The sequence below is a fragment of the Delphinapterus leucas genome, chromosome 7 (genome assembly GCF_059928025.1).
Source record: "Delphinapterus leucas isolate spDelLeu-1000000601 "Yukka" chromosome 7, BTC_Dleu_Yukka2, whole genome shotgun sequence".
NCBI classification, from domain to species: domain Eukaryota; kingdom Metazoa; phylum Chordata; class Mammalia; order Artiodactyla; family Monodontidae; genus Delphinapterus; species Delphinapterus leucas.
Window position 1 is genome coordinate 35,153,926 of NC_143135.1, and position 14,788 is coordinate 35,168,713.

The following is a 14,788-nucleotide window of genomic DNA, read 5'->3' on the forward strand; positions in this document are numbered from 1 at the left end:
ATCTCAGGAATTTAAAAAATGAATCAGTGCTCAGTCTTAGCCCAGAACAACTGAATCCGAATCTCTATGATGGGGTCCAGATATAAGCATTTTTTAAATCTTCCAGGGAAGAAGGGAAGGTTGAGAACCACTGAGCTACCTGCTCCTTCTATTTAACCCTGCTCTCTAGCTGTTCCAAAAGATAAAATTGGGAAAAATAACTAAGCCTATTCCAGTCAAGGGGCTAAGGCATCACTGATTCGCAAAAGACAGGCGCAACCGCACGGCTGAGCTCCCGCCTGTGGGTTGACAGGTGGGTATCAGGATGGGGGTTAGGAAGTGTGCAGGCCACAGGACAGGCACAGCAGCCAGAGAGAGAGCTCTCAGAAATGCCACCCAGTAACTGACATTAGTCTGTCCTGTAGTGATAGCTTAATAGATTGAAGGTCAATGTGTGTTCAGTCCCTGTCCTTTGCTTCATAGCTGGAGAATCTTCTAAGGTGAAGGACACTGACATTATTACTATCATGTGGCTCAACAGGAATGAAAGTTGATGGAATGGAAATGATTCACATCTGTGAGGTTCTGCAAAGAGGAGACCCAGCACAGCTAACATCTAATCCTGTAAAATCTACAAAGCTTAGAATTTCACGTATAAACATCTTGAGTTTTTTTTCATAAAAGTAAGACACATCCTCGCAATCTAAAAATCTGATATTGGCTTCTCCCTTTGCAGTGTCAAAAGTGAAGGCAGCAGACATTCTCTAAAACCTTCCCTTATCCCTGTCACTCAAAAAAAAAAAATCAGAAACATCAAATGAAACGACTTCATATCTGTGAAATTTTCTGGTGTTCGGTAATTTTGTAGAAGCGCAACTCAAAACCATCAAGCATCTCCAGGACACAAAGTTCCTGAAACACTTCTATTTTAGGTTTACTTACAGGAAGATTTTTTTTCTCTATAAAGACATTCTTTTCTGCTTTTCAGATGCTTCTTTACTGCCTTGTGGCTATGGCAAAGATGCTGACTGGCTCTAAAATGCAAACACATTTTCAAATATTTGTTGATATGATTTTTTCAAGATTTCTATAACAAAATTCCTTTTACTTATGCAGTCTCCAATGTGGGTCTGAATGCAGACCCAACTGAATCCTTACCCAGTTATTGAAGAATGATCCAATTGCCTCCCATTTGCTGTAAAGTATCAGGAGAAACTTCCATTCTTTATTTCTGATTGACTTGAGAGTACCAAAACTACAACACTTCAAATTTAAGTTTTCTCTCTGCCAACCTCTTTGAAAAGGAATTGTATTCTTGTATAAGGTAAATCAACTATTTGCAACATTATAAATTGCTCCATTTATCTTTCCAATTTTAACTTTTGAATTTTCACATAGGAGTAGTCAAATAACCAGAGCCTTCACCATTATTTGATGTTTAGAGGAAGAGAAGAAATAACAAGAAATAAACTGTCAGGGTTTGCATGAGTTATATTCATTTTAATTGTTTAAATATTACAAATGGCTATTTGCTCCTCAGTGATAAATGGTTGAAAAACAATGGCTGAAAAGTCCTGTAAAAACCTTAATAGATTCCTAGATGTCCACCTTGCTCTTTATCTTTAGACTCAAAAATGGGTGAGGGGGCTTCCCTGGTGGCACAGTGGTTGACAGTCCGCCTGCCGATGCAGGGGACACGGTTCGTGCCCCGGTCTGGGAGGATCCCATATGCCGTGGAGCGGCTGGGCCCGTGAGCCTTGGCCGCTGAGCCTGTGCATCCGGAGCCTCTGCTCCGCAACGGGGGAGGACACAACAGTGAGAGGCCCGCGTAACGCAAAGAAAAAAAAAAAAAAAATGGGTGAGGACCTTTTGTGATACATTTGCCCTAAGAGGTAACTGAAACAGCTCAGATTCTGGGTGTGATGTAAGCACTACTGACTAGGCTATCTGCTGATCCATAAAAGTGTGACCACACCCGCTTCTGTGGCCTTCTTTTTAACTGAGATGCTTCTAGTATAGAATCTAAACAAACCACTACTTCATCAAATCTCCACAGGAAACATACATTTTTAAAAATCTGTTACTACAAAATGTGCCTTCTAACTATGACCACAAGTCACCTGAAAATTTAGAACATGTAAACAGGGCCTCTATCACACTACATATTGCCATGTGGTTTTGAAAATGGAAACAGTGGTAACCAGTTATAGTAATAGCCTCATTCACTTTTCATTCCATACAAACACACACGCGTGCACACACACGCACACGTAATATAATCCTGACCTCAATAAAGAAAATCAGTTGACTCTTGAACAAAATGGGTTTCAATTGCAAGGATCCAATTACATTCGGAATTTTCTTCACTAAATTCATATTACAGGAGGAGCTTCAGTGCATATCCCGAGCTGAGGTGTCGGCTCAGCCATTTCACAAGGAACTCTGGTCAGAAGGGCCGGGCGCAAGGCCTCTGCATGGGGCCCACTAAGAGCAACTGAAACAGACTAAGCACAAAGGGAAAAAAGGTGGATGGGCTAGGCCTGAAGTGAGATTGCCAAATTTATGTCCTTTCCAGATGAAATGTGGATCCTCTAGCAACAAGAGGTGTAAAGAGAGAGGACCTTCAAGGTGGCGAAGGAGTAAGATGTGGCGATCACCTTCATCCCCACAAATACATCAAAAATACATCAACATGTGGAACAACTTCTACAGAACACCTACTGAACGCTGGCAGAACACCTCAGACTTCCCAAAAGCCGTGTGGCCGACAGGGTCTTGAGGTTCTGGCCGGCTGTCAGGCCTGAGCCTCTGAGGAGGGAGAGCTGAGTTCAGGACACTGGACCACCAGACACCTCCCAGCCCCACGAATTATCAACTGGAGAGAGCTCTCCCAGAGAGCTCCATCTCAAAGCTAGGACCAAGCTCCACGAAGCAAACAGCAAGCTCCAGTGCTGGACACCCCATGCAAAACAACTACCAAGACAAGAACACAACCCCATCCATAAGCAGAGAGGCTGCCAAAAATCATACTAAGTTCACAGACACCCCAAAACACACCACCGAACACGGTCCTGCCCACCGGAAACACAAGATGCAGCCTCATCCACCAGAACACAGGCACCAGTCCTCTCCACCAGGAAGCCTATACAACCCACTGAACCAACATTACCCACTGGGGGCAGACAACAAAAAACAATGAGAACTACGAGCCTGCAACCTGCGAAAAGGAGGCCCTAAACACAGTAAGTTAAGCAAAATGAGACCACAGAGAAATACGCAGCAGATGAAGGAGCAAGGTAAAAACTCACGAGACCAAACAAATGAAGAGGAAATAGGCAGTCTAACTGAAAAAGAATTCAGAGTAATGACAGTAAAGATGATCCAGAATCTTGGAAATAGAATGGAGAAAATACAAGAAATGTTTAATAAGGACCTAGAAGAACTGATGAGCAAACAAACAATGATGAACAGCACAATAAATGAATTAAAAATCCTCTAGAAGGACTCAGTAGCAGAATAACTGAGGCAGAAGAACGAATAAGTGACCTGGAAAATAAAATAGTGGAAATAACTATCGCAGAGCAGAACAAAGAAAAAAGAATGAAAAGAATTGAGGACAGTCTCAGAGATCTCTGGTATAACATTAAACGCACCAACATTCAAATTACAGGGGTCCCAGAAGAAGAGAAAAAGAAAGGGACTGAGAAAATATTGGAAGAGATTATGGGTGAAAACTTCCCTAATATGGGAAAGGAAATAGTCAATCAAGTCCAGGAAGCACAGAGAGTCCCATACAGGATACATCCAAGGAGAAACATGCCAAGACACATATTAATCAAATAATCAAATATTAAAAACAAAGAAAAAAATTTAAAGCAGCAAGGAAAAAGCAATAACATACAAGGGAATCCCTGTAAGGTTAACAGCTGATCATTCAGCATAAACTCTGCAAGCCAGAAGGGAGTGGCAGGACATACTTAAAGTGATGAAAGGGAAAAACCTACAACCAAGATTACTCTACCCAGCAAGGTTCTCATTCAGATTCAATGGAGAATTTGAAACCTTTACAGACAAGCAAAAGCTAAGAGAGTTCAGCACCAGCAAACCAGCTTTACGACAAATGCTAAAGGAACTTCTCTAGGCAGGAAACACAAGAGAAGGAAAAGACCTACAATAAAAAACCCCAAACAAGTAAGAAAATGGTAATAGGAACACACATATCGTTAACTACTTTAAATGTAAACGGATTAAACACTCCAACCAAAAGACCCAGACAGGCTGAATGGATACAAAAATAAGACCTGTATATATGCTGTCTACAAGAGACCCACTTTGGACCTAGGGACACATACCGACTGAAAGTGAGGAGATGGAAAAAGATATTCCTTGCAAATGGAAATCAAAAGAAAGCTGGAATAGCAATTCCCATATCAGATAAAATAGACTTTAAAATAAAGACTATTACAAGAGACAAAGAAGGACACTACATAATGACCAAGGGATCAATCCAGAAGAATATATAACAACTGTAAATATTTATGTACCCAAAATAGGAGCACCTCAATACATAAGGCGAATGCTAACAGACATAAAAGGGAAAATTGACAGTAACACAATCATAGCAGGGGACTTTAACAACCCACTTTCACCAATGGACAGATCATCCAAAATGAAAATAAATAGGGAAACACAAACTTTAAATGACACATTAAACAAGATGGACTCAATTAACATTTATAGGATATTCCATCCAAAAACAACAGTATACACTTTCTTCTCATTGCTCGTGGAACATTCTCCAGGACAAATCATATCTTGGGTCACAAATCAAGCCTTGGTAAATTTAAGAAAACTGAAATCATATCAAGTATCTTTTATGACCACAATGCTATGAGACTAGATATCAATTACAAGATAAAAAACGTAAAAACTACAAACAGAGGGAGGCTAAACAATATGCTACTAAATAACCAAGAGATCACTGAAGAAATCAAAGAGGAAATCAAAAAATACCTAGAAACAAAGGACAATGAAAACACGACAACCCAAAATCTATGGAACACAGCATAGCAGTTCTAAGAGGGAAGTTTATAGCAATAAAATCGTACCTTAAGAAACAAGAAACGTCTCAAATAAACAACCTAAACTTACACCTAAAGCAATTAGAGAAAGAACAAAAAACCACCAAAGTTAGCAGAAGGAAAGAAATCATAAAGATCAGATCAGAAATAAATGAAAAAGAAATGAAGGAAATGATAGCAAAGATCAATAAAACTAAAAGCTGGTTCTTTGAGAAGATAAACAAAATTGATAATTAACTAGACTCATCAACTCCCTCAAAAAAAGGGAGAAGACTCAATTCAACAGAATTAGAAATTAAAGAGAAGTAACAACTGACACTGAAGAAATACAAAGGATCATGAGAGATTACTACAAGCAGCTATATGCCAATAAAATGGACAATCTGGAAGAGACGGACAACGTCTTAGAAAGCACAACCTTGCAAGACTGAACCAGGAAGAAATTGAAAATATAAACAGACCAATCACAAGCACTGAAATTGAGACTGTGATTAAAAATCTTGCAAAAAACAAAAGCCCAGGACCAGATGGATTCACAGGTGAATTCTATCAAACATTTAGAGAAGAGCTAACACCTATCCTTCTCAAACTCTTCCAAAATATAGCACAGGGAAGAACATTCCCAAATTCAATCTATGAGGCCACCATCGCCCTGATACCAAAACCAGACAAAGATGTCACAAAAAAAGAAAACTACAGGCCAATATCACTGATGAACATAGATGTAAAAATCCTCAACAAAACACTAGCAAACAGAATCCAACAGCACATTAAAAGGATCATACACCATAATCAAGTGGGGTTTATCCCAGGAATGCAAGGATTCTTCTTTATATGCAAATGAATCAATGTGATAAACCATATTAACAAATTGAAGGAGAAAAACCATATGAGAATCTCAATAGATGCAGAAAAAGCTTTTGACAAAATTCAACACCGATTTATAATAAAAACTCTCCAGAAAGTAGGAATAGTAGGGAACTTACCTCAACATAATAGAGGCCATATATGACAAACCCAGAGCCAACATCGTTCTCAATGGTGAAAAACTGAAACCATTTCCACTAAGATCAGGAACAAGACAAGGCTGCCCACTCTCACCACTATTATTCAACATAGTTTTGGAAGTTTTAGCTAAAGCAATCAGAGAAGAAAAATAAATAAAAGGAACCCAAGCTGGAAAAGAAGAAGTAAAACTGTCACTGTTTGCAGATGACATGATACTATACACAGAGAATCCTAAAGATGATATCAGAACACTATTAGAGCTAATCAATGAATTTGGTAAGGTAGCAGGATACAAAATTAATGCACAGAAATCTCTTGCATTCCTATACACTAATGATGAAAAATCTGAAAGATAAATTGAGGAAACACTCCCATTTACCAATGCAACAAAAAGAATAAAATACCTAGGAATAAACCTACCTAAGCAGACAAAAGACCTGTATGCAGAAAACTATAAGACACTGATGAAAGAAATTAAAAATGATACAAACAGATGGAGAGATATACCATGTTCGTGGATTGGAAGGATCAACACTGTGAAAATGACTGTACTACCCAAGGCAATCTACAGATTCAGTGCAATCCCTATCAAACTACCAATGGCATTTTTCACAGAGCTGGAACAAAAAAGTTTCACAATTTGAATGGAAACACAAAAGTCCCCGAACAGCTAAAGCAATCCTGAGAACAAAAATGGAGCTGGAGGGGTCAGGCTCCCTGAATTCAGACTATACTACAAAGCTACAGGAATCAAGACAGTATGGTACTGGCACAAAAACAGAAATATAGATCAATGGAACAGGATACAAAGCCCAGAGATAAACCAATGCACATATGGTCATCTTATCTTTGATAAAGGAGGCAAGAATATACAGTGGAGAAAGGACAGCCTCTTCAATAAGTGGTACTGGGAATACTGGACAGCTACATGTAAAAGAATGAAATTAGAACACTCCCTAACACCATACACAAACTCAAAATGGATTAAAGACCTAAATGTAAGGCCAGATACTATAAAACTCTTAGAGGAAAACACAGGAAGAACAGTCTATGACACAAATCACAGCAAGATCGTTTTTGACCCACCTCCTAGAGAAATGGAAATAAACACAAAAATAAACAAATGGGACCTAATGAAACTTCAAAGCTTTTGCACAGCAAAGGAAACCATAAACAAGATGAAAAGACAACCCTCAGAATGGGAGAAAATATTTGCAAGTGAGGCAATTAACAGAGGATTAATCCCCAAAATATACAATCAGCTCATGCAGCTCAATACCAAAAAACAAAACAATCCAATTAAAAAATGGGCAGAAGCCCTAAATAGACATTTCTCTAAAGAAGATATACAGATTGCCAACAAATATATGAAAGGATGCTTAACATCCCTAACATTAGAGAATGCAAATCAAAACTACAATGAGGTATCACCTCATACGAGTCAGAATGGCCATCATCAAAAAATCTACAAGCAATAAATGCTGGAGAGGGTGTGTAGAAAAGGGAACCCTCATACACTGTTGGTGGGAATGTAAATTGATACACCCACTATGGAGAACAGTATGCAGGTTCCTTAAATAACTAAAAATATAACTACCATATGGCCCAGCAATCCCACTACTGGGCATATACCCTGAGAAAACCATAACTCCAAATGAGTAATGTACCACAATGTTCATTGCAGCACTGTTTACAATAGCCAGGACATGGAATTAATGTAAGTGTCCATCGACAGATGAATGGATAAAGATGTGGCACATATATACGATGGAATATTACTCAGCCAAAAAAGAAACGAAATTGAGTTATTTGTAGTGAGGTGGATGGACCAAGAGTCTGTTATACAGAGTGAAGTAAGTAAGAAAGAGAAAAACAAATACTGTATGCTAACACATATATACGGAATCTAAAAAAAAAATGGTATATGAACCTAGGGGCAGGACAGGAATAAAGATGCATACATAGAGGGTGGACTTAAGGACATGGAGAAGGAGAAGGGGAAGCTGGAACGAAGCAAGAGAGTGGCATGGACATATATACACTTGCAAATTTAAAATAGATAGCTAGTGGGAAGCAGCCACATAGCACAGGGAGATCAGCTCTGTGCCTTGTGACCACCTAGAGGAGGGGGATAGGGAGGGTGGGAGGGAGATGCAAGAGGGAGGGGATATGGGGATATATGTATACATACAGCTGATTCACTTTGCTATACAACAGCAACTAACACAACAATGTAAAGCAATTATACCCCATGAAGATGTTAAAAAAATAATAAAATAAATAAATTCATATTACAATACTACACAATCCACAGTTGGTTGAACCTGCAAATACAGAGGCACTGCATATAAGAGGCTGACTATAAATTCTAAGTGGATTTTCAACTGTGCGGAGGCTGGCGCCTCTTACGTCCTTGTTCAAGGGTCAGCTGTACTTTTGAAAAGGAATCAAGACAAATAAGTCTTAATTGTATCTGCCTGAATTTACCTATTCAACTGTACATTCAATCAAAACTCACCATAAATGTTTGTGAACTACTTAATCATTAGCAAGCAGTACTATGAGAACCATTCCACTTACTAAAAATTAACACATCTTTTAAAACACTCAAAATGTGTTACTGGATGTACAATAATTATATTCTTGCCAAATAGATGATTCTTCCACTTCATCCTCAGTTGAATTAAATAAATAGCTTTGTGTTTACATTCAGACATAAGCAAAGGTTGCAATTAAAAGATAACATAAAACTCTGGGATTTGTAATGAAGAACCATAATCATTACCACATAAATAGGAAATTTAAAATGCAATAAATATAGAACATCTAAAAGAAAAAACCATACTACTCAGTACCAATCAATGAAATTAATACCACCTATTACTCCAGCACTATTTCCTGGAATCAAATGGTGGTTCATGTGTAATATTTTTCCTTTTTCATGTATCTTTGACAAAACATCTCTTAAGACCATTTGAAACGTAGAGTTAGACTACAACAAGTTACATTTGAATAGTACCTTAGTTAAAAAATAAAAGTTAAGACAACTTCATTTGCTTCTCACATCAGTTCCATATGAAAGGCAAGAAATTACTATTGTCCTCATTTTGCCTGACACCATAACCCAAGCCTCCTGACTTCTAGTCCAAAGATTGAGTCTCACCAAGGGTGAGTACATCTTCTTTATCCATTCAACTGTCGTTGGACATTAGGTTGTCTCCATGTCCTGGCTATTGCAAATAATGCTGCAGTGGACACTGGGGTACATGTGCCCTTTTGAATTACGGTTTTCTCAGGGTATATGCCCAGTAGTGTGGTACATATATACAATGGAATATTACGCAGCCATAAAAAAGAATGAAATTAGGTCGTCTGTATAGATGTGGATGGACCTAGAGTCTGCCATACAGAGTGAAGTAAGTCAGAAAGAGAAAAACAAATACTATCTATTAATGCATATATGTGGAATCCAGAAAAAGGGTACAGAGGAACCTACTTCCAGCCCAGGAATAGAGATGCAGACGTAGAGAACAGACGAGTGGACACAGAGGGGGATGGGGAGGGTGTGACAGATTGGGAGATAAGGATTAACATATATACACTACCATGTGTAAAATAGATAGCTAGTGGGAACATGCTATAGAGCACAGGAAGCTCAGCTCGGTGCTCTGTGATGACCTAGATGGGTGGGATTGGCAGGTGGGGCATGGGAGAGAGATCCATGAGGGAGGGGATATATGCATACATACAGCTGATTCACTTCAATGTACAGCAGAAATCAACACAACGTTGTAGAGCAGTTGTAGTGCAATAAAAAAAAAAAAAATGAGTGAGTACAGAGCCCTGCACAGGTACTTACATCTTCTAACCACGGTAGGAGAATAGGACTGTTACAAACGTCATTTTACAAAACGAGAAACTAAATCACAGAAGAATAAAGGGCACTGTTTTAGTTGTCTACTGCTGCTGTTACAAATTACCAAAAACTCAGTAGCTTAAAACAATACAAATTTATCATCTTTCAGTTCTGGAGGTCAGAAGTCCAAAATGGGTCTCACTGCACTGAAATCAAAGTATCAGCAGAGCTGTGTTCCTTTTGCGGGGGGTGGGGGGCTGTGGGTGGGGAGTGCTACGGAGGCAGATGTTTCCTTGCCTTTTCCAGCTTCCAGAGGCTGCATGAATTCCTTGGCTCAAGGCCCCATTCATTTGTCTTCAAAACCAGCAGTGTGTAGCTAATTCCTTCTCATGATGCCATGTGTCTGGTTCTCTTTCTTTTGCTTCGCTCTTTCATTTATAAAGACCCTTGTAATTACATTGGGCCAACTCAGATAATCCAGGATAATGAAGCCATCTCAAAGTCAGCTGATGAGCAACTGTAATTCCATCTGAAACCTGAATTCTCCTTTCGTTTTTTTCTTTAACATCTTTATTGGAGTATAATTGCTTCACAGTGTTGTGTTAGTTTCTGTTGTATAACAAAGTGAATCAGGTATACGTATACATATATGACCATATCACCTCTCTCTTGTGTCTCCCTCCCACCCTCCCTATCCCACCCCTCTAGGTGGTCACAAAGCACCGAGCTGATCTCCCTGTGCTATGTGGCTGCTTCCCACTAGCTATCTATCTTACATTTGGTACTGTATATATGTCCATGCCACTCTCTCACTTCACCCCAGCTTACCCTTCCCCCTCCCTGTGTCCTCAAGGCCATTCTCTACATCTGCATCTTTATTCCTGTCCTGCCCCTAGGTTCTTCAGAACCATTTTTTTTCAGATTCCATATATATGTTAACATACAGTATTTGTTTTTCTCTTTCTGACTTACTTCACTCTGTATGGCAGACTCTAGGTCCATCCACATCTATACAGATGAGCTAATTTCCTTCCTTTTTATGGCTGAGTAATATTCCATTGTATATATGTGCCACATCTTTATCCATTCATCTGTTGATGGACACTTAGGTTGCTTCCATGTCCTGGCTATTGTCAATAGAGCTGCAATGAACATTGTGGTACATGACAATTTTTGAATTATGATTTTCTCAGGGCACATGCCCAGTAATGGGATTGCTCAGTTGTATGGTAGTTCTATTTTTAGTTATGGTAGTTATATTTTTAGCGTGGAGAAAAGGGAGCCCTCTTGCACTGTTGCTGGGAATGTAAACTGATACAGCCACTACGGAGAACAGTATGGAGGTTCCTTGAAAAACTAAAAATAGAACTACCATATGATCCTTTGTTTTTTAACCTAACATATTAACCGGTTCCAGGGGTTAGGATGTGGATACCTTCATCTTCTGCCTACCACAGTGACAGATGGCTAGGAAGTAGTACAGCCAGGGCTTGAACATGAATTTGTTTGACCCCAAAGCCCACCCATGCTCTCAAATCACCATTATATTGCTACCTTAGAATATGCCCACTATGACATGCAAAGTTTTCTCTGCCAGGGAGGCAGAAAACACCGTCTCTACTACGTTCCGTCTCCCGCTGTCCACTGAGCTGCCGAGGCTTAGTAAACGGAGATGACATGACAGGTACGAGCTAACAGCTGGGCGATAATCTCTTCCTCCAGCCTCTGGGAACGCCTGAGGAACATTTGCTCCCTGGCTGCACATTCTGCAACATCAAGTGAGGAAACACAACCCTTAGAGATAAATGATGGTCCCACCAGGTTTACCACATGCTGATTTCTGATTTAAGGCTGTCGTCAGAATAGTTAGGTACCTATGTCAGCAGTTGTACTTCAGAATGGGAACTGGGCACACTCCCCTCCACGTACTAGGTGACTCTAAGCTGAAGGACCACAGACCCTGCAGCTTCTCTACAGCCAGAACTTGAACTTGTTTGACACCAAAGCCATGCTCTCAAATCCCTCTATTATACTGTTACCTTAGAATATGCCCAATATAACATGCAAAGTCTTCCCTTCCAGACTACGGTCAATTCCCATGCCTTGAAACCAAAACAGATCCCATGTTTCGGGATGGGACACCAGCAGCTGCATCTAGGTGTGTGAGGCCTCTATGATGTTACTGGTTGTGCATGTGGCAGTATTCCTTGTTCCATATCTTTTCTTAAAGTAAGTTACTTGCTGCTGGGTAAAACTATCATGTCTTGTCAATTTGACTGACAACACAACTGGAAACAAGACCTGTTATCTTGTTCAACAAATGACTGAGCGTTTTTCCACAATCTTCACAAGAGCCATTCCTGAGACTCCAGTTTCAGTACTGCTAAATATCACAAGCAAACATCCGTATTAAACTCAAACAACAACAGAAAGTCTTCTTTCTTTTTCTGGTAACAGTTACAACATTACATGCAGCTGAACAATATATCCAGAGGACTTTGACCATAACCAAGGCAAATTTATTAAGAATTTGGACTGCCATGGTGGTGCAGTAGTTAAGAATCTGCCTGCCAATGCAGGGGACATGGGTTCAAGCCCTGGTCTGGAAAGATCCCACATGCCACAGAGCAACTCAGCCCGTGCATCACAACTACTGAGCCTGTGCTCTAGAGCTCGTGAGCCACAATTACTGAGCCCGCATGCCACAACTACTGAAGCTCGCACACCTAGAGCATTTGCTCTGCAACAAGAAAAGCCACTGCAATGAGAAGCCTGCACACCATAACGAAGAGTAGCCCCCACTCGCCGCAACTAGAGAAAGCCCGTGTGCAGCAACGAAGACCCGACATAGTCAAAAATAAATAAAATAGATTTATAGAAATAAAAAAACTATAGAAAAACAATTAAAGTATATCTGTATCCCACGTAATATGTGTTTCTTATAATGCCAGAAGCACTCTAAGTAAAAAAAGTAAAAACAAAAACAATAAACAAATAAAAGCCGTAGTAGAACACCAAAAAATTGTTGTAAGGTCATTTGTTTCAACTAAACTTAAGAAAGGTGGTCCTAGTAAATTAGTATAGCCCAATGGACTGAGTAGACATTTTTACTATTATATATGATAATAATAAGTATGATAATAGGGCTTCCCTGGTGGCACAGTGGTTGAGAGTCCGCCTGCCGATGCAGGGGACACGGGTTCATGCCCCGGTCCGGGAAGATACCACATGCCGCGGAGCGGCTGGGCCCGTGAGCCATGGCCGCTGAGCCTGTGCGTCCGGAGCCTGTGCTCCGCAACGGGAGAGGCCACAACAGTGAGAGGCCCGCGTACCGCAAAAAAATAAAATAAAAATAAGTATGATAATAAGTGCATATGGCTCGTCTACAGTATAGAATCTGTTGCAACCAGGTTATAGTCTTTCTGATTTTATATTTAATGCAGTCCAATGCCAAGGAGAACACATAATGTGTGTTAAATGAAAAAAGAAAGTAAATTTAGGATTCTTAATAATTCCTTGAGCTAACAAGTAACTATAAAATAAACAAACATAGGAATAAGCAATTGGAACAATGTGATTCCAATCTTTGGTAGCAATTTGACAATATCAAGGCAAGTTAAAGATGCCCATAGCAGAGGAGGCCTTTACCAGTGTAATAATTCCAGCATTATTTGCCATTGTAAAAACTAGTGAACAGGAAAAAGAATAAGTAAATTGTGTATTACTCATGTAATGGGTTGCTATATAGCAATTAAAATGAATGAACCAGAGCTACGTATGTGAACATGGATAAATCTCAAAAACATGTTGAGTGACAAAAGCAAATGACAACTGAATATATGCAGTATGATATCATGTTTGTAATGTGAGAAACATACCAAGGAATTCTACATAGTGTTGACAGATATATAGATAGACAGTAAAAATACAGAAACATCCATGGAGATAAGTATCAAATTCAACAGAAACAGGAAGATGAATGAGATCCAAGAGAGGTATACAAGCATTTTAATGCTACCTATAACTTCTTAAAGAAAGTATATGTGGCAAGGCAACAAAATGCTAAAATTTGATAGGATTCAACGGTAGGTACAAGACTGCTCATTACATTATACTCTCAATTTTTCTCTATGTTTGTAATCGTTTGTGAACCTATTAAAAGAATACACTTACCGGGTCACAAAAAGATTATGCTGGAATGGAGCCTTGAAATACTGTATTCAAGATCAGATGGTCAAGAACACACAGCCAGAGGCCTAGGAGCAGCTAAGTGGAAATTCTGAAACTTAAACCCAGTTTCTCTAATTTGCACATCTGTTCTCTATTCACTGTGCCTTCCAGTATATTAGGCTTTACTTTCATTTCTGGTTCTTTTTAGTTAAATAAAATGTTTTTTAAATTTTTAATTAGAGGTAAAAAGAATCTCAGTTCAGTAGTTCCTCCAGTTCTGGGTAACAGCTTTTGCAGCCTTAAGGGTTGTAAATTTCAAGACTATAGAAATAAGTAAAGGTGAGAGAAAAAAGCCGCAGGGCCATCTGAAAGTCTTTACATGTCTGAGCTGGAAGGAATCATTTCGCTGAAACTGCCGACACATAAACCTCCTACGGGAGCCAAACACACTTGCAGACTTGCGGATAAAGGGCTGGGGTGCAGTTATTCTTAATGGAGATGACAGCCACCTGCCTCATCCCTCAAATGTCAGTCTGAATTTCTATCAGAATCATGAGAAGTGCCCCACCCCCAGAAGCAGTGACTAAAGAAGAAACGCTGTTCACCTCCTTCCCCAAAATGATTCTGCCTAGAAAAGAACAGAACCAAAAATCAATCATTTACCCTTAGATTCCTTCTGTGATTTTACCTTTCC

General features: G+C 39.5%; 1 protein-coding gene across 2 annotated transcripts in view; it reads right to left on the reverse strand.

Annotated features, from left to right (window-relative positions):
* Nucleotides 1-14,788, reverse strand: part of NELL1 (neural EGFL like 1) — an 853,841-nt gene that overhangs the window by 361,976 nt on the left and 477,077 nt on the right. The window lies entirely within an intron of this gene.